Source organism: Pipistrellus hanaki, assembly GCF_964339955.1.
Source record: "Pipistrellus hanaki genome assembly, chromosome: 10".
NCBI classification, from domain to species: domain Eukaryota; kingdom Metazoa; phylum Chordata; class Mammalia; order Chiroptera; family Vespertilionidae; genus Pipistrellus; species Pipistrellus hanaki.
In genome coordinates this window covers 72,678,309-72,698,547 of record NC_140512.1, presented here as the reverse complement: position 1 = coordinate 72,698,547, position 20,239 = coordinate 72,678,309, and the positions used below count along the sequence as shown (strand labels likewise).

The 20,239-nt window shown below is 55.5% G+C and overlaps 1 protein-coding gene and 1 pseudogene across 2 annotated transcripts in view; one reads left to right on the top strand and one right to left on the bottom strand.

Annotated features, from left to right (window-relative positions):
- Positions 1-20,239, top strand: part of PTPRN2 (protein tyrosine phosphatase receptor type N2) — a 332,127-nt gene that overhangs the window by 263,944 nt on the left and 47,944 nt on the right. The window lies entirely within an intron of this gene.
- LOC311629314 (aconitate hydratase, mitochondrial-like) lies at positions 3,541-5,851 on the bottom strand (annotated as a pseudogene). The gene has a single exon. The product of its transcript is annotated as an aconitate hydratase, mitochondrial-like (transcript).

The following is a 20,239-nucleotide window of genomic DNA, read 5'->3' as shown; positions in this document are numbered from 1 at the left end:
GTGAGAGTGGGCAACCCTGTCCTGTTCCTGTTCTTAGAGGGAATGGTTTTAGTTTTTGCCCATTGAGTATGATGTTGGCTGTGGGTTTATCATATATAGTTTTTATTATGTTGAGGTATGATCCTTGTACTCCCACCTTGCTGAGAGTTTTTATCAGGAGAGGGCGTTGGATTTTATCAAATGCTTTTTCTGCATCAATTGATATGACTATATGAGTTTTATCTTTCAATTTGTTTATGTGATGTATCACGTTTATTGATTTGCGGATATTGTACCATCCTTGCATTCCTGGAATAAATCCTACTTGGTCGTGGTGTATGATCTTTGTGATGCTCTGCTGGAGCCGATTTGCTAGAATTTTGTTGAGGATTTTGGCATCTATGTTCAAAAGGGATATTGGCCTGTAATTCTCTTTCATTGAGTTGTCTTTATCTGGTTTTGGTATTAAGGTGATGCTGGCTTCATAGAAGGAGTTTGGAAGTGTTCCTTCCTCTTGGATTTTTTGGAATAGTCTGAGGAGGATAGGTTTTAGTTCTTCCTTGAATGTTTTGTAAAACTCTCCTGTGAAGCCATCTGGCCCTGGACTTTTGTTTGCTGGAAGCTTTTTGATGACTGTTTCAATTTCTTCCTAAGTTACTGTTTTATTGAGATTTATAGATTCTTCCTGTTTGAGTTTTGGAAGGTTGTATTTCTCTAGGAATATGTCCATTTCCTCCAGGTTGTTCAGTTTGTAGGAATAGAGTTGTTCATAGTATTTTGTAACAATCCTTTGTATTTTGGCAGGGTCTGTTGTTATTTCACCTCTTTCATTTCTGATTTTGTTTATTTGGGTCCTCTCTCTTTGTTTCTTGGTTAGCCTGGCTAGAGGGTCATCTATCTTGTTTATCCTTTCAAAGAACCAGCTCTTGGTTTTGTTGATTTTATGTATTGTTTCTTTGGTCTCTATGATGTTTATCTCTGCTCTAATTTTTGTTATTTCCTTCCTTCTGCTTACACTGGGCTTTTCTTGTTGCTCTTTTTCTAACTCTTTGAGTTGTAGAGTTAGATCATTTGTTACCATTTTTTCTAGTTTTTTGCAATAGGCTTGTAGGGATATGAACTTCCCTCTCAAAACTGCTTTTGCTGTCTCCCATAGATTTTGGATAGTTGTGTTTTCATTGTCATTTGTTTCCAGGATGTTTTTAATTGCTTCCTTGATTTCTCTGGTAACCCAGTCCTTGTTTAATAGCATGCTGTTTAGTCTGCATGTGTTTGATTTCTTTGGATTATTTTTATTGTAGTTAATTTCCAGTTTTATGCCATTATGATCTGAGAAGATGCTTGATATGATTTCTATCTTCTTGAATTTGAAGAAACTTTGCCTATGTCCCAAAATGTGGTCTATCTTTGAGAATGTCCCATGTGCACTTGAGAAGAATGTATATTCTGTGGCTTTGGGGTGCAGTGTTCTGAAGATGTCAATTAATTCCATCTGGTCTAGTGAGTCATTTAGGATTGATATTTCTTTGCTGATTTTTTGTTTAGATGATTTGTAGAAGGATGACAGTGGGGTATTAAAATCTCCTACTATGATTGTATTGCTATTAATCTCTCCCTTAATGTCCTCCAGTAGTTTTTTTTATGTATTTGGGTGCTCCTGTATTGGGTGCATATATATTTACCAGGGTTGTTTCTTCTTGTTGGATTGCTCCCTTTAGTATTATGAAGTGGCATTCATTATCTCTTGTTCTGTCCTTCACTCTGAGATCTAATTTTTCAGATCTAAGTATTGCTACCCCAGCTTTTTTTTCATTTCCATTTGCCTGAAAATCTTTTTCCATCCCTTCACCCTCAGTCTGTGAGCATCTTTTTTTCTGAGGTGGGTTTCTTGTAGACAACAGATGTATGGGTCTTGTTTTCTTATCCAATCTGTTACCCTATGTCTTTTGATTGGAGCATTTAAACCATTTATGTTTAATATTATTAATGATAGGTACTCATTTGATGCCATTTTTATTCTATACCCCTGTGTTCCTTCTTCGCTTCCTATTTCTTTATTTTTACAGCAGACCCTTTAGCATTTCTTGCATTGCTGGTTTGGTGGAGATAAATTCCTTTAGTCTTTTTTTTTGTCTGTGAAGCTCCTGATTTCACCTTCAATTTTGATTGATAGCCTTGCCTGGTACAGTATTCTTGGATTCAGACCCTTCCTTTGCATGACTTTGGATATTTCATCCCATTCCCTTCTGGCCTGATAAGTTTCTGTTGAGAAATCAGTTGTTAGTCTGATGGGGGTTCCTTTATATGTAACTTTCTGTCTCTCTCTGGCTGCTTTTAAGATTCTTACTTTGTCGTTGGTGTTTGCCAATTTAATTATAATATGTCTTGGTGTCGGTCTTCTGGGATCCATTTTGCTTGGGACTCTGCGAGCATCTTGGATTTGTGTGGGTTTTTTCTTCTCTATCTCGGGAAAGTTTTCTGTCATTATTTCTTGAAATATGTTTTCCATGTCTACCTCAGTGTTCTTTCCTTCCGGAACCCCTATTATTCGAACATTGTTTTGTTTTGCATTGTCCCAAAGCTCCCGTAGGCTCTCCTCCTGCCTTTTAATTTTTTTTTTCTTCTAGAAGCTGCTCTAATTGGGTATTTTTTTCCATCTTGTCTTCTAGCTCACTGATGCGGTCCTCTGCTTCTTCTAGTCTGCTCTTGGTGCTTTCTATTGAGTTCTTCATAGTAGCGATGTCATTTTTCATTTCTTCTTGAGTCATCTTCATTTCCTCTTGGTTTTTCTTCATTTCCTCTTGGGTCTTACTCATATTGTCAAATTTGTCTTCCATTCTTTTTAGCCATCTTATGATCATTACTCTGAATTCTTGCTCTGGTAGGTTGCTTGCCTCTAACTCGTTTACTTCTTTTTCTAGTGATGCCTGCTTTTCTTTCATTTGTGGGCTGTTTCTTTGTCTCCCCGTGGTCTCTCTTTTCTGGCTGTATCTCTCCTCCGTTGATTTATCTCTCCATCGAGGTAGGTGTTTCCCTGGTAGGTCTCAGTAGGGAGAGATCTTTTAGGAACCCACACTGCAAGAAAGAATCAGCAGGCAGCCTAGACCTGAATGGATCTTGGCACTCTGCATCAGCTTCCAGGTGGCTAGCTAGCAAGGTAGCTGACCACCAGCCCTCCACATCCTGCTCATGCATGAACTTTCCAGATCGAGTTTTTAAGGGCTGGTGGTAGAGTCCACCATGGAGGGGTTGCATGTTCATCAGGATCCATGACTCGTGGGGTTCTGCGCTGCATTGAGACCCATCAAGCTTCAAGGTGTGTCTGAGGAGTTTTAAAAAATAAATTGCAAACCTAAAACAATAATTTCAGGAAAAAATATCTTATTGCCTCAGTACTTTCTTTTTTATTTCTTTTAATAGTCACTGAATTTGAATTCTTATTTTCCTTGCAAGATCAAAAGGTTCTTTAAAGTCCTTCAGCCACCGGTGAAATGGTCAGACAGGAGAGAAATGTTAGATCGGAGTCTTGTCATTAAAATCAATATAGCTGCATGGAGGTGCTCAGGACCTGAACCAGACTAAAAACAGGGAGCACCCTCCCACCACGCGCTCCGTGGGCTGAGGGCAGGCGGGCAGGAGGCCTGGCCATGCCCTCGCAGTGCAGGAAGCCGCGGGGGTCAGTCCGATCTGCTTCTGGTGACATGCAGCACTCCGTGGGGACACGGGCGCTGAGTCTGAGGGCAGCGGGACCTGCTGCGTCAGCTCCTTCGTTTCGTTGAGGGCACTGCCAGCGTGGGGCCACTTGACCTGGCTCTCAGTGCAGGCGTGGTTCAGGAGAACGGCCGCCTGGGTCCAGTTGGGATGCTTAATGATGCATTTCAGTGGCTTGCCAGGGGCAAAGTCCTTCAGGCCCTGATGGTCAGCTGGTCCAGGGGGTAAATCTTGTAGTCGGTAGGGTCAGCAAAGGTGAGGGGCAGCAGGCCCTGCTTCTTCAGGTAAGTTTTGTGGGTCCTGGCAAAGCTCTTGGTGATGATGGCCGACCCCCTCAGGGTTCGTGCCATGCTCCCGGCCTGAGCCCTCGCCATAGTTCTCATCTCCAATCACCACCCGCCGGGTGCCATGTTTCTTATAGTAGCAGGCAGTGTCAGGGACAGGACCAACCTCCTGGGGACGGCACTGCACACAGTTGGCCTTGTATTTTCAATGTTGATGGCACCAATGAACACTTTGTTGGAGATGTTGTCCAGGTGCCCATGGAATGTGAGCCAGGGGCCAGCAGCTGAGATGTGGTCAGTAGTACGCTTCCCTTTGACCTTGATAAGGATTTGAAGGTCCTCCAGGTCTCTGTCATCCCTTTGTCACAAGGCTCCAGGAGCTGCAGACGCTGGCTAGTGGGGCTCACACCTACCCGCTGCCACTGCCATCCTTGGGAGGGTCCTGGCGGTGCCCTGCCCAGGGTCAGTGTCTAAATTCATGTGGGGAAGCTCATCTGCATTGGGAGCCTCCAGCTTGAACGTCTCACCATCCTTGCCTGTCAGAAAGCCAGTCTCTGGGTTGAACTTGAGGCTGCCGGCAATGGCCAGGGCTGTGACAGTCTCTGGGGATGTGACGAAGGCATGGGTCTCAGGGCTCACGTCATTGCGACCTGTGCAGTTCCTGTTGTAGGAGGTGATGATCGTGTTCCTCTCCCCCTTCTTGATGTCCTTTATGTCCCACTGGCACAGGCATTGGCCAGAACAATGCCACCCACATCCCTCAGGGCCTGTGCAGACCGTCCCGCTCAGGGGTGGGGGATCTGCTCAGAGCGGGGTGTGATGGTGAACTGGGACTTGTACTTGAGTCCATGAGCCAGCGCCTGCTTGGCCACAGCTGCCGAATGTCCCATGTCCTCATAGCTGGAGTTGGTGCGGCCGCCGATCAGAGCCACTCTGATGTCCACAGGCCCGCCTTCCTTCTGGGCCACAGCACCCACTTATGCCATAGAGGGAGCTGATCAGGGGTGAAGGGCCCGTTGATGAGTGGCTTCAGCTCATTAAGGTTCATTTCAATCACTTGGTCACAATGGCAGCCAGGGTCAGTTACCGGTGACCCTTGAACTCCTCAGCTAGGCCTGTCTTGTTCAGCTAATTCTTCATTCTGTGGTTATAAGGAAACACTGAAGTGTGGCCCCGATTTCTGCGCTCAGGTTGCAGATAGTCACCATGCCAGGCCCATGGTGCTCCACAGTGTGCCCGTGCCACCTCCCACTGTGAGGATTCCTGCCTCCTTTAAGGTCACACCTTGGGTGAGGTCCAACCTGAAAGTGAGCCCGCCAGCTTCACACCAGTCACCGGGCACTTCAGCTCCCAGGGAACCCAGCATGACGTCCGCTGCGTCAGCACCGACTCCGATGCAGATGGCCCCAGGCCGCTGCCTTTGGGGTATGGGATCAGTGCCAATCAGAAGAGCCCCAGGATATGCATAGTCTTCCAGAATGATCTGGTGAATGATTCCAGAGCCAGGCCGGAGAGCCCACGACATACTTGGCACCTGCAGTTGCCAGGAAATTATACACTTCCTGGTTTATGTCCTTGGCCCAAAGAAGGACTTTCTCACCCTGACCTGGGCCTCGATCAGATGGTCGCAGTGGACGGTGGACAACACTGCCACCTTGGGCAGCCACCACTGATCAACTGCAGCATGGCCATCCGGGCCGGGGCGTCCTGCCCGGCCACACGGTCTGGCCGCCGCCGCAGGCACGTCTTGCCCCGCTCGATCTCCTGATTGGCTGGGTACCCAGGTGTCCATGCACAAGCTTCTGGGAGAGGTGAGCGCCGGTGCAGGCGTTGGCAAACAATGTCGATGTTCCTTCTAGCAGGTCATGGTGAGTCATCATTGGGTGCGAGTGGCTCGGCCATAAACGCCATGTGCACTGACAAGATGAGGTGACGTCTCAGCGCTGTTTGTACATCACTACCTCTGCACTGGCTAATGCCAGACTACAAGCGAGTTCTGGGTGAACCTCGGCTCCCCTCTCCCGGGGTCCCAGGGAGACGGAACAGGTTGATATTTTGCTTTATTCCACGGGGTGCGATGTTGTCCCTCGATACATTTTACAAAGTTTCTGAAAGAGAAAAAGATGGTGGTGTTGGATAGGTTAGAGGTCAGTGCCCTAAGAATGATAGAATGGTAGTTAGTGTTGGAACATAAAGAGATTTTTTTTGTTTATCCTCACCCGAGGATATGATATTTTTGAGAGAGAGAGAGAGAGAAAGAGAGAGAGAGAGAGAGAGAGAGAGAGAGAGAGAGAGAGAGAGAGAGAGAGAGAGAGAGAGAGAGAGAGAGAGAGAGAGAGAGAGAGAGAGAGAGAGAGAGAGAGAGAGAGAGAGAGAGAGAGGGAGAGGGAGAGAGATGTTGATTGGTTGCCTCCCACATGCACCCCAGGTATGTGCCCTTGACCAGGAATTAAACCTGAGACCTTCTGGTGCACTGACCGGTGCTCTAACCACTGAGCCACCGGCCAGGTATCAAGAATCTTTAAAGGAAAGAGCAGGCATCCTTCTGTAGGTCGGGATGCACAGGCCTCTGAGTGAGAGCAAGGGCTGTTTCTGAGGAAGCCACCTGACCTCTGACCTCTGTGTGGATGGCCCCTTCTTCCTGGAGAGTAGGTGGACCCACGTATCCCCCCAGAGAGCGAAGTGGCAGCGCCACCGCAAACACTTCCCAGGGCAGCCCTCACGCTGCCTTCCAGAAGCATCCGTCCCCCTCGCCCCAATGCTGCCTCCTAGCATCTGTCCCGTGGTCACGGGCAATCTGCGCAGAACCCGTGTGCTTGTGGGCCTGCTCCTGTGTGACTCATGCACCTGACTTAAAAGTGTTTCAAAGCTTTGAGTCCAGCTGTCCCTCAGCCTGTGGGAGCCATGGACACGTGGGTCTTGTGCAGTCGATATGCCTGCAGTCACCGTGCCCCAGGTTTCACATCTGATTCAGCCAGCCCTGGGGGAGCTGCACTTCCTGTGCTAGCACCAGGCTGATAGCGCTGACTGCGGCCACTGTTTGGGGCCGTTTTTTGTGTTGCTTTTTTTTTTTTTTTAAATTTAATAAATCTTTATTGCTCAGATTATTACAATTGTTTCTCCTTTTCCCCCACATAGCCCCCTTCCACCCGGTTCCACTCCACCCTCTGCCTTTACCTCCCGCCCATTGTCCTCATCCATAGGTGTACGATTTTAGTCCAGTCTCTTCCTGCACACCCCTTTCCCCCTGAGAATTATCAATCCCTCCCATTCTATGCCTCTAATTCTATCTTATTAACCAGTTTATTCTGTTCCTCGGATTTTTAATTCACTTGACTTTTAGATTCACTTGTTGGTATATATGTATTTGTTGTTCATAATTTTTATCTTTACTTTTTTCTTTGTTTTCCTCTTTTTAAAGAACACCTTTTAGCATTTCATATAATACTGGTTTGGTGGTGATGAACTCCTTTAACTTTTTCTTATCTGTGGAGCTCTTTATCTGCCCTTCAATTCTGAATGATAACTTTTCTGGGTAGAGTAATCTTAGTTGTAGGTTCCTGCTATTCATCACTTTGAATATTTCTTGCCACTCCCATCTGGCCTGCATAGTTTCTGTTGAGAAATCAGCTGATAATCATATGGGTGCTCCCTCATAGGTAACTAACTGTTTTTCTCTTGCTGCTTGTAAAATTCTTTGTCTTTTGCCCTTGGCATTTTAATTATGATGTGTCTTGGTGTGATCCTCTTTGGATTCCTTTTGTTTTGGGTTCTGTACACTTCCTGGGTTTGAAAGTCTATTTCTTTCACCAGGTAGGGGAAGTTTTCTGTCATTATTTCTTCTAATAGGTTTTCAGTATCTTGCTCTCTCTCTTCTTCTGGCATTCCCATAATTCTGATGTTGGTATGCTTGAAGTTGTCCCAGAGGCTTCTTACACTATCTTCAACTTTCTGGATTCTCTTCTCTTCTTGCTTCTCCCGAGGAGTGTCCTTTGCCTCTTTGTATTCCAAATCTTTGACTTGATTCTTGGTTCCTTTAGTCTGCTGTTGGGTCTCTGTATAATATTTTTAATTTCAATTAGTGTATTTTTAATTTCTAGTTGGTCCTTTTTCATATCTTCGAGGGTCTCGTTAAATTTATTGGCCTTTTCTAGGAAATTCTTTAAAAACCTTATAACCGTGGTTTTGAACTTTATATCCAGTCATTTGTTCTCCTCCATTTCTTTCGTTTCGTCTGTTTCCTTGTCTCATTTTCGCTGCTTCCCTGAGTTGCTAGGGTGGCTTTGTGTGGTAGGTGTCCTATATGGGCCGGTGGGTCAGCCTCCCAGTTACCTGAGGTGGACACTCTTGGTGTACTGTGTGTACAGCCTTGTTGTAGTTAAGACTTGATTGTTGTTGGTATCACTGGGAGGAATTGACCTCCAGACCTATTGGATGTGAGTATCAGCGTGTCTAAGCCAGATACTTTCTGTATTGGAGACAGTCTTATAGGATCAGACTTGCAAAATTGCAAAAGCCTCTGTGCTCAGCTTGGATGGGGCAGAGTCTCAGGGCTGAGACGACAATCTTGGCTTCCCATCAGCCCTGCCCTTGTGTGCTCGCCTTCCATGGATCCCCTGAATTTCCACTTGACAGTCCAAATTCCCCTTGTAAGAGCATGGGTGCCTTAGGGGCTTGCTGAAACTGGGTTGGGTCTCTGTATAATATTTTTAATCCCAGTGCAGTTGGAACTGGGATTCAGTGCGGTCAGGAGCTTCCAATTCCTTCTTCTATAGAGAGGCTGTGGCAACCTCCACAGTCAGACCTCTGCACACACTCACTGGTGCACGCACCTCTAGAACCCTGCCAGCTGCAGCTCCCAGGTCCCCCGAGTCTCCCAGTCTCTGAGTCTCCGTGTGCTTTTCTCTACAGTCCAGACTCCACCCGTACGAGCCTTGGTCCACAGGGTTTCAGCCGGGGTTGGGTTCAGTGCAGTTGGAACTGGGGTTCAGTGCAGTCGGGGGCTTCCTTTCCCCTCCCTCCAGCCAGGCACTTGGCCGCCCTTCCTCTCCGTGCGCATGTCTCCCTACGTCAGCGCTTTGAAGCTCCCTGATCCGTGAGCCTCTCTCCTTCTTTCTGGTTGTAGATTTCCCACTCCGCCAGCTTTCCTATGGTTTTGGGTGATGTCGTTCTGTTTTTAGTTGTTGTTTTGAAATTGTTGAATGAAGCAGCAGCTTAGGTGCTTATCAAGGCCTCCATCTTGGTTTCCGTTTGGGGCCGTTTTATGGGAGGGAAAAGGAAACCAACCCTCAGACACCGAGGGACTGCTGTAGTGACGTCCCCGTGGCACAGGGGTGAGGCGTGGGGTTCAGGGGCCACCCATACTTCGTATTCAATGGATTATCATGCAAACTTTTTATAACATTTTTCTTCCTCGCAATGGAAGTCTTTATAGACAGACTCAGATTTGAAGTGCTCGTGGCTTGCTGTGGATGCATGATACTTCATTTGTTTACCTCTTAGAAAACCACGTCTTTCTTGATGAGCTTTTACATTTGGACATTAACAAGATGTCTCGGTGTCACTGGAGGATCCATCTTTGCTTACTTTGTTCACACTTGGAAGAACTGGGCACACTAACTTTTAGAAGAACTGGAATCTGTTTTTAAAGGTCATTTTTTAAAATGAAATACTGCCACCAAACTTTCCTCCACTGTTTTAGTAAGTGTTGTTTTTCTTCTAAATATATAAAACATAATCTGTTTGGATTACATTTGTACTTCATTATAAAAAACAGCCAACTTCTTTTTTTCTTTTTTCCCCAAATTGGCACATCATCTTATAATGTATACAGCTGGCCTTGAGTAACGAGACTCCCAGCCCCAGGCAGATGGAAATCTACGTTTTGCTTTTGACCCCAAAACCTTAATGACTAAGAGCCCAATGCTGCCAAACTACAGCCAGCTAACACATGGTTGTCTGCTGTGTGTGCCACACACTGTACTCTTACAGGAAGGTAAGCTGGAGAAGAGAAAGTGCTTTGTAGAAGACAGTACAGAATAGAAAATACATTAATCGTATTTACTGAAAAAAATCCACATAAGTGTACTCTGCCGTGGAAACTCATGTTGTTCAAGGACTGGCTGTCTATGTGTGTACATGCATGTGTACATTTACACATATGTTCACTGAGAGTAGTGCACAGGCACCAAAGAATGGTACTATTGGTGTGCCATGCCCTCACACACGCCACGGGGCATGCGCCTGTGCCGCTGGCCGAGTGGAGCTGGTGCGGGAAGGCCTCTCTTCCGGTGCTATCCGGCTCTGATGGCACCAGGTCCTGGAGGCTCCGATCACCGCGCAGCACAAGTTTCAGGCTTGCAGGCCCCCAAGCCTGGGACTCCTGCGGGTCTGGCGTTCCGGCCTGTGTTTACCGGAACAGCAGCGGCAGGTGTCCGGCACCGGGAGGCCTTGGGTCCCACCCAGGGAGCAGGCGTTTGGGTGACAGACACCGATAAACAGCCACTCAGCGCGCACACACCAGGGCATTGCTGGTGGGGTGCTGCCGGTCGGGCCCCCCTGGCTCAGGCCGATGCCCCTGTGAGCCGGTGCACCTGGCCAGGGCCAGCTGGCTCCCACAGGCAGGACAGGCACATGTTGGCTGATGGTCCTGGCTCCGCGGGAAGGGCCTGTGTTTTCCAGGTGGTGAGCGTCACCAGTAGGCACGGAGGGGGCAAGAGGGCAGGATGTCCCAGCTCCTTTGGTCAGCTGCGGTCTCAGAATGGCGTTCCTTTGCTTTCTACTTAAACTTTCGGGGCAAAGTCATTTCTTTTGCAAATACCCAGTAAGCAATCTGTCCTCACACACGGAAGGGCGCCTGAGCGGCCACGAGAGGTCATGTCCTCCCCCTCCTAGAGCCAGCCGAGGGCGCTGTGTCGGGGGTGGAGGGTCCTGAGACGTCCAAGGAACACGTGGCTCTGCGAGTGACGCCTCGCTGCCTGGAACAGAGGCAGGCCCCGGGGTGAGGGCGTGCTGACACCGGCGCTGACTGCCCGTGCTCAGGGAACCCACGGCCTTGGCCACGAGGAGAGCAAAGGACTCGATCCCGGAGCCGCGCCTGCATGTGGGCTGCCAGCGGCCGAGGAGCGAGCGAGGTGCTCGGACGCCTCCCGCCCGAGCGGACAGTTTTCCGGAGGCGCAGCCCACAGCGGGTGCTCCATGACCACTTTCCCCGGCGGCTCCCAGGGCAGGGCCAGGCTGCCCGCTGGCTCCTGAGAGCCGGCTCTCAGCACCAGCTCGCCGTGAGGCCGCTAGCGAAGGCGCTCCGGAGCTTCAGGCAGAGGCCGCGCAGGAAGGAGGGGCAGCCTCCTGAAGAGACGGCGCTCCGGGCAGCCTGGTTCGGAAGACGGAGACGAGAGACGGGGTCTGAGCTGCGACGGTGCGGGCGGCGGGTCTGAGGGCACGGCGGCCATGGCAGGCTGCTTTCAGCAGGGAACTGTTTCCTGAGGAAGGACAGGACGTGGCTCTGGGAGGAGGGGGCGTCCGCTTGGCCTCCGTGGCCCGGGTCCTCTCCTGGGAGGGAAGAGGGGTCCTCTCCGGCCGGGAAGCCGACGCCTCCGTCAGGTTTACCCCGCAACCTCCTCAGCCCCGCCTGCCCCGGGAGGCGCCTCCCACGCCGCGCCGGCCCACCGCCACGTCCACCGGCGCCGGAAGCCAGGCTGGCCCTGTCCACGCCGGGGCCGGCCCACCGCCACGTCCACCGGCGCCGGAAGCCAGGCTGGCCCTGTCCACGCCGGCGCCGGCCCACCGCCACGTCCACCGGCGCCGGAAGCCAGGCTGGCCCTGTCCACGCCGGGGCCGGGCGGCAGCGGAGCCCAATCAGGACGAGCGAGGTCCCCTGAGCTCTGAGCTCAGCACCAAGTGCGTCCCCAGCCCTGAGGCTCAGCTCCCAGCGCTGCAGGAACCAGTGGGCGGGGTGTCCACCCCCACCCCATCGTCTGGTCTCTGCGTCCGCAGTTCCTGCTGCCCGTTCCTCTTCAACTGCCTCTCCTCCCGAGTGCTGAGCTCACCAGGCCTCTGCGCCCACTCTCACCCGCCAAGTCCACGCCACGGGAGAGCTGTGTGCTCCTCGCTGGGCCCTGGAGGTCAGCCCAGGCCACGGGAGTGTCAGGCGTCTCAACTCTCGATTCTGCTATGGACGTGGCGGGGGCGGGGGGGGCGGGAGAGGGCGACGGTCCCAGGCGCTCAGGTCCTTGCCGGCCCTCCCCTCCCAGGTGTGCCCGTCCACCTCACACGGGCTCCCTCCTGGGACCCTGGTTCAGCAGAGGGCACCTCCTCTGCACCCGATAGGACACTGTCTGCAAAACGAGGGGCACCCCAGGGAGGACGGAGCCCAGCCTGCCCTGGGGGGGAGGCGCTCTGAGGAAGGGGTTGGAGGAGGGACCGAGGTCAGCAAACCCTGCCAGTCTGTGCCCCCAAGAGTCTGTGCCCCCAGGGATCTGTGCCCCCAAGGGCCTGTGTCCCGAGGGCCTATGTCCCCATAGGTCTGTGCCTCTGCAGGAGGGCCAGAGGCTGCAGATGGAGTCCAGGTTAGGGTCTTCTGTCACCACCGCCTGCCAGGGAGGGTGGCTCTCATGTGACCCTGAGGTTGCAGCCAGAGCTCTCAGGGAGAGGTGCTCCATGCGGGCCAGGCATGGATGTGGTGGGGAGAGGGAGGGGAGAAGGGAGAGTAGACTCAGCAGGGGCGTAGACGGTGGGGTGAGGGGCTGTGGAGGACTGGAGGACGGGCACCTGGGCTGAGGGTGGGAGACGGATTCCCTCCCTCTCCCCTCCGCCCCAGGACAGCAGACCCAGGAAGGAGATGAAGCTCATCTCCAACCTCTCCAGCCCCCGCCCCCCCCCAAGGGGGGCCTCTGCCTGCAGGCCGCCTGGACGGCAGTGACGGCCCAGGGTCAGCAGGGGCGGGCAGCTGTGAACAGCCCGCAGACGGGCACAGGTACCGCACCAGAGACTGGCCTCCACACGAGCCCTTGGCTGGCACTGGAGAGCTGCTCTGCACAGGAAGCCTCCGGGCGCCTCCTGGCGTAAGTAATGGAGAAGCAAGGGCGGGTGGGAGGGCGACAGCTCCAGCCGTGGGGACGTGAGGAGCAGTCAGACCAGGAGAGTGGCCGCGACCGTGGCTCCCAGTGCCCCATGAGGGGCCCTGACACGAGGAGCCTGGCCAGCAGACCGGTGCAGGGTGGTCCCCCGGCCTGGCCGTACCCTGCCCAGGGACGAGGCTGGCCTTGGCATCACTTGACCTTGACACCCTTCTACCGGGAGTTCTCTGGGCTCCCGGCCCTGCGACATGCACCCTCCTTCCCACCCGGGGCGGCAGCGGCATTGGAGCTCTGCCTGTAGCCGCACACGTGCTGGGCGGTGCCCACGTCTGCATCCACATAGACCGGGCTCCCTGGAGGGACTTAGAACGGCCCAGCAGACCTCTTTCCAGATGCCTTTTTCTCCTGATGAAAAGAATCGCGTTTGTGAACCAGCAGTTCGTGAAGCTGTGGAAAGTGTGGCGGTGGAGACAAGCGGAGCCATGATGGAGCAGGGGAGCCTGGGTGGTCAAGGACGCTTCCTGGAGGAGGCGGCCGAGAGGCTCAGAGGGAGAGAGCCGGAGGCAGGGCGTCCGGGGAGACAGCCCTGGGGCCAGAAGACGGAGCGGTGTTCTCAGAGCTGAGGTTTGGGCGGGAGGCGGAGGAGCGCCGAAGGCTGAGCCCAGGCCGGACAGGGAGCGGACAGGGTTCCGGGCACAGGCCACAGCCCCGGTGGGTCTGCGACGGAAGTCAGCAGCAGTCGTTCCTTCGGGATGTAGCAGCCACCACTTTGTTACCTTATTAGAAAGCTGCTTAGTAGGGTTTCTCTTCCCCATTCATTAGCTGCTCTTAACGTTGTTGCTAAAACTCCCCGCTGAGGCTCCTCTTCGGAGGGTGGCTGGTAACTAAGGCGGGATGCTGGTTGCTTCTGTCTCGTTAGAGGAGACATTCAGACACACCACCTCCCTGGGCTGGTGTTGCTGGGCAAAAGCGGCCTCTCGGAGGTTTTCAATACAAACAGCACCGCCACCAGCGGGACAGGGCCGGCGTGTCTGTGCGTGTCCGTGTCCGTGTGCCAGACTGGAGAGCAGGAGAAGGTGCGGGGATCCGGGGGCGGCTCAGGATTGTGGGCGCGAAGCTCAGGCTACGATTGACTTTATGATGTTTAATTGCAAATCAATTAAAAGGGTGTATGGGATGGGTTCTAGCACTATTAGCACACACAGGACTTAAGTCCTCTGGTTATGGAAAGGGTTGGAGTTGTTCCATGTGCATTTTCTCGTTTTCATTTTCTGTGAAGCCAATGAGGCGGATAACTAAGCAGGAAGCCTGCTCCTGGGGCCCAGTTCCCGGAGCCTGCGGAGCACAGCGTTCAGCAGGAGCCGCCGCCCTGAGGGGGGCCAGAGCAGGTGTCTGTGAGACACAGCGGGGCGGGGGGCGGGGGGGGGGGGCGCTGTCCTGCTGCCCTTCTCCCTCCCGGCCTCGCCGCGTTCTCGGGAATAGAAACACCAAGAGCGCCCTGGCTGGGTGGCCCCATTGGTTGGAGCATTGTCTGTGCACCAAAAGGTTGTGGGTTCGATTGCAGTAAGGGCACGTGCCTCGGTGGCAGGCTCCTCCACGGCCCGGGTCCTGGATGCCTCGTGCAGGAGGCAGCCAGTGGATGCGTTTCTGTCTTTCCCTCCCTCTCCCTAAAGGCCAATGGAATGCCCTTGGGTGAGGGGTAAAGTGAAATCCGAGTCCAGGCGGGTGGCCTGGGCCAGGAAACCGAGGGAACCAGAGCACCGCAGGTCCTGTCAGGTGCTCTCAGACACTTCCTTTCTGGCGGTGGCCTGTCTGTCCCCCCGCCCCCTCAGCTTCCAGTCCACACCCCACCCCCTGGGCCTCCCAAGTGGTCTGGTCCCGGGACCGCTCCGCTGCAGGTGCTCAGCCCCAGCTGGCCTCCTCCCTCTCTGCGGAGCGCAGCCCGCCCCCGGCTCGCAGGGGCTTGGCACAACGGCTGCTGCCCAAGGTCAGCGGGGCCCTCTCGGTGGAGGACAGACTCAGGAACTGCCGGCCCCCATGGTCAGGCCCTTAGCTTCCCGGACCAGAGGTGACTGCGTGCCGCGGCGGCTGGAGCCTCAGAACCCCACCGGCTTCATCAAACCCTTCAGATGGAATGACTGGGCCCAAGAATGACATGCGATCTGCTTGGGGACCTCCCCCGAGCTCCCTACCCGGCCCAGACCTAGCCCTTGGGCCCTGCCCTTTGCCTAGTTAGACCGAGGCTGTGCTGGGGGGGTACCTCTGGCCCGGTCCTCACCGCCTGCAGTGTCCGGTGCTGTTCTGTCTGCACCTTTGTGCAGGCTGCCCACCCCCACTCTGTCACTGGGTCACCCCACCTGCCACCTGAAGCCACCCTCTGTGCACCTGTCCTGCTGCCCTTGTCTTACCTTTCAGAACCGAGGTCCCTCGTCTTGTATGTGGAGCCCCTGGTTCATCGGCACTGGCCGAGGCACCCTTGGGTTTCTGTGCCCCCTCCCCAGGGGCAAGGCCAGACCTGCATGGTGCTCGGGGGAGCTAGTGGATGCATTGAGCTGAGTGAGCAGCAGACTTGCTGGGCAGAAAGAAGCCACCAGAACTGACAGCCACGGCCTGCGGCCTCCCACGGGGGAGCAGCCGGCTTCGGAAGCTGTGGGTGCTGACAAAAGGGATCGGACGGCGGTGACAGGTGATGATCATTCCTTATCTTCTGAGCAAGAAGGGAACCGAGGGACAAAGGTTCTGAAGAAGCAGCGCTTGCTGAGGTGCAGGCCGGTGGCTGCGGCTGCCTGGCGTTCCGCTGGGGCGCCACGCTGGGGGAAAGGCGTGGCTGCGGGGCTGGTGGGCTCCCTGAACTTCGAGGGTGTCCCTGACTTCTGGTGAGCCATCAGCCGCAGGAGCCCAGGAAGTGGGGTCTCGCCGCTGGGCCTGTTGGGGGTCCTTGGGGCTGCCGCTGAGACCTCACACAGGAAGCAGCCAGCAGTGTTACAGACACGGGCCCGTGCCTGAAACCCAGCCTCGCGCACGCCTTTGGGTGATGGCAGAGCCCTGCTGCACCGGCCTGGAGAGGGAAGATGCTGTTTCTGTTCTGATAACTGTGCTCCGGGATCACCCGGCTCCCGTCAGGAGCTGTGGCGGTGGAGAGAACGCATGTCCCTGGTGTGTCCATAGTCTCCGTGCGCCCCGGTCTGGGGAGGCCCAGCGGCACATTTTGTGGAGTGAACTGCAAAGTCCTCCGGAGCCTCAGACCCAGCAGCAGAGCGGCTTCTCCGCCCCCGGACCCGAGGGGAGAGAGACTGCGGAGCCACGGCCGGGTGCCAGGTGACGGCCAGCCATGCCGAGAAGGAGGCCCGAGACGCGGCAGCACCCAGGTCCACGCTGCCGCTGCGCCCAGCGGGCGGCGCCGACGACAGCCCAAGGCTGTGCTCGGTGCCGAGGACGATGGAAAAGGGACAAACGACGGTGTCTGTTCCCGGGTCTGGGAGGCGGAGTCGCTGAGGTGGCCGCAGGGGACGGGACCGCCGTTGCTCGCAGCGACGGAGGCGAGGGTGCAGGGCGGCGCAGAGCCGGCGGTGGTACCCTCTCCCGCTGCAGACTCCTCCGAGTCCTGGGTGGAAAATTGCTTTCCCTTCTCTTCGTTAAAATGCGTCTGTAACACTAAGCTTTATTTTGAGAAAACATCTTACAAAATTGGGAAATTACTCACCACTGCTTGGCAAACAGCATTCACCACGGGGCTGCTCCCTGGCTTTTGAAGGGGTTTTAAACGCAGCACTTGGCATGAAGCAGCTGCACACCCAACGCGGGCATGTGGGTGCAGCCAGGGTGGCCATTAGGGTGTCAGGTGACGAGGCACACGAGGGCCCCGAGGGAAGAACTCAGTGAACAAGTTCTTACCGGCGTAGGAGTCACTGTGCATGCATGTATGCTTGTGTGTGTGCCTGAGTGTGTCCATGTGTATGTGGGAGTGTGTGTGTGCATGCATGTGTGCATGTCTGTGTGTACATATATATGCCTGTGTGCATGTCTGCATGTATGCTTGTGTGCGTGTGTGCCCATGTGCATGCATATGTGTGTATGACCGTGTGCATGACCGTGTGCATGTGTGTGCTTGTATGGCTGTGTGCATGGCCATGTGTGTGTGCATGTGCAGCTATGTGCACTTGTGTGTGTGGTGTGTGCACAGCTGTGTGTGTGAATGCATGTCTGTGTGCACACATGTCTGGTCTGTGTGCACTCGTGCATGTGTGTGCGTTCATTTCTGCGCATGGGTGTGTGCTATCCCGCAGTCGGTGTAAACGTTACCCAGGTATCACCGAGATGCCTCAGGACACTGGGTGAGACGGGCTGTGGGGAGCCCCCGGGGCAGCGCCTCTCTGCCCAGGCCAGGCCACGCTCGCCCCAGGACGGGTGTGACTTCGACTTCTGTGGGCAGAGGATGGAAGGTTCCTGTTTCCCACCCAGGAAGGGCCGTGGCCCTGTGGCCCAGCCTCTGGTAAGGATGCACCAGGCCGGGCCAGGGGCCCTCCTGGCACACGCCCCATCGCTCCCACAGCCACCCGGCCAGAGAGCTGTTTGCAGGGAGGATGTTGGTACAGAACGACTCCCCCAAACTGCAGCGTCAGCTCCGCTCTGCTCCCAGCGCCGCTGGCCTCCCTGGGAGCGGCTCCTCTGGAATCTGCTTCGGTGGCAATCGGCCTGGCAGACCCACGGAGGACGGGGAGGGTGAGGCCTGAGGAGGACGAGGAGGGTGAGGGTGATGAGGAGGACGAGGGGGGTGAGGAGGACGAGGGGGGTGAGGCCTCATGGACCCGCGGAGGACGAGGAGGGTGATCCCTCGGATGGTGGCACTCGGCCCATTGCACCCCTGCTTCTCCCTGCACGTGCCTCTGAGCTCTTGGCTTCGTTGCCATCAGTTGGTGTGTTGACCATCGTGTCCTGGTGGCCACAGCGGGCCTCAGTCCCCCAGCAGCCTGCACCTCCTCAGACTTCCTCCCCGCGGGCTCTGCCTTGAGCCGAATGTCTGAGCCCCGCTCAGTGTTAAGTGCCCACGCCCAGCGGCACCGGGCAGACTGTCTGCGGGGGGCGCCCGCAGTGAACTCGGGGTGCCCTTGGAGCGGGCAACGGTCCCGCCCAGGAGGCCATCCCTTTAGATGCCTTCAGGGTTTACTGGCTGCAAGGGTGTGGCCCCGCCCGCCCCCAGGAACCGCTTCACTCCTCTGCCCGTGGCGCCCTGCGTCGCCTTTGTCGTCCTGGTCTTTGTCCCTCCCTCGCCGTTCTCTCGGAGGGAGCCCGCCCCGCAGCCCCGGCCCTCGAGGGTTGGAGGAGAGACGTCAGCATTCTGGGTCGGATGGCTCTCTGCCCCCAGAATCCTGTCCAAGCGTTTTTGCGGGCCGTGCTGTACGCAGGCAGCTCTGCAGAGGCTGGCCGGCTCGGGCGGAGGGAAGGGCATCTCACAGGGAAATGAGGCTGCAGCTGCGTGGGGAGGCTGCGCCCTGGGGGCCTGCATTGGGGGGGCTGTGTCGTGGGCGTGACCTGCTTCTCAGTCTGAGTCCTCACTCTGAAAATGGAAGCGTCTGGGCTTCAGCAATCCTGTGCCGAGTGCCAGGAGCTGCCCAGGCGTGGGGTGTCAGGGCCGGGGCGGCCCGCAGGCCGCAGAGCTCAGACCTTGCCCTTTCCTGGTGGGGAGTCTGCACTGCAGAGCAGGCCCCTGGCTTCTGTTCTTGACAAGCAATATGCTGTTTGGGTATTTTTAACGCGCACACGTGGCACAAACGTCACGTGTCTGGTTCTTCTGTGATCGAGCATGTGCATCTGGGGACTGCAAACAGGCTGCTCTTCTCTTCCTGCAAACCCCACTGCCCTGGGAGAGTCTCCTGCCAAGGACTGAGGGCTCAGCCTGGCGGGAGCGCCGCCTGGAGGGGGCGGAGGGGGCGGAGGGGGTAGGGCTCGGCCCAGCCCAGTGCCCTCGTTCCCTGTGCGCCCAGCACTGTGGGGTGCTCCCACATTCACCCTCCAAACCCCTTAACTGGTGCCGCAGGGCACATCGTCCCACTTGTTGGACACAGCAGAGGCAGAGCTGCAGAGCTGTGGAGGCGGAGCCGGGAACAGGCCCCCGCTGGCAGGTGGCGGTGTGGACCTGAGTCTCTGGGGCTGGCGTCCCTCCACGGACAGTGGGTTTCCTGACCCTGAGACACGGATGGCTCCCGAGCACCTGCCCCTGCGGAGCCGCTGCTCACAGACACTGCCCCATGGAGAGGGACTGCCAGCCTGTCCGTCTCCTGTGGGCAGGCCCTCTCTCACTGGGCCTCCAGCTTCCTCGGCGCCCGCTGGCCCGGCAGGAAGGAGCGCAGAGAGCCCGGCGCGGCGCGGGGGCCTGAGCGGGCATCCCAGGGAAAGCGTCCTGGAGACGCGGCCTGCTGGGGCCAAAATAAGCGCTCGCCCCTCCGCGCCCTGGGACAGCAGGTGTTTGTGGGGAGGGCGTTCTCCTCCTGCAGAGCAGGCACCGCCGGCCGGGTGCGCAGCGGCCCTAGCATCAGTACTCTGAAGCTGAGCCAACGCAGCAGTGGTCGCCGCCGCCGCTCCTGTGCTCATGCCACTGCCGGCGGCAAGGATGCATGTGCTGTCCCTTCCCACGTCCCAGACGGTCTTCCCAGCTCCGGTGCCCGGAGCCCGGCTGGAGGCACCTCGTTCTCAAGAGGTCCCAGGAAAGCTCTCCCTGAGCCCGCCGAGCGGTGACCACGCTGTCCTTGGCCGCGGAGAGCCCGCCACCTAAGACGTGCCAAAGCAGCAGGCACCAGCCTTCCCATGACAGAGATTAAGTCTGGCAGCCCAGGCCCGCGACGCCTTCCCTGTCACGTCACTGCGTGAGAAGCTCCCGGCCGTTGGATGGGGACGGCTGGGCACCCGTCTGGTTGCCCGCGAGTCTGCGACGGCCTGCGGCCACGGTGTTCGGTGTCAGCCGTGGACCAGGCGCGGGCGGGGCTGACGGCGCCTCCCAGCCCCTCTGAGATTTCTGCTTCAACCCGCACGCCGCCTTTTGTCGTCGAGTCAGAAAAGCAAGCTGGCAGGTTCCCTGCCGCCTGTTCTCTCTCCCGTGCGGGCTTTATCTGTTTGGGGTGTTTGCGGGGGAAGGGGAGACCCAAAGAGAATTGTGTTTTTCCTGAACAGCCGACTTGGGACCAGTTTCCA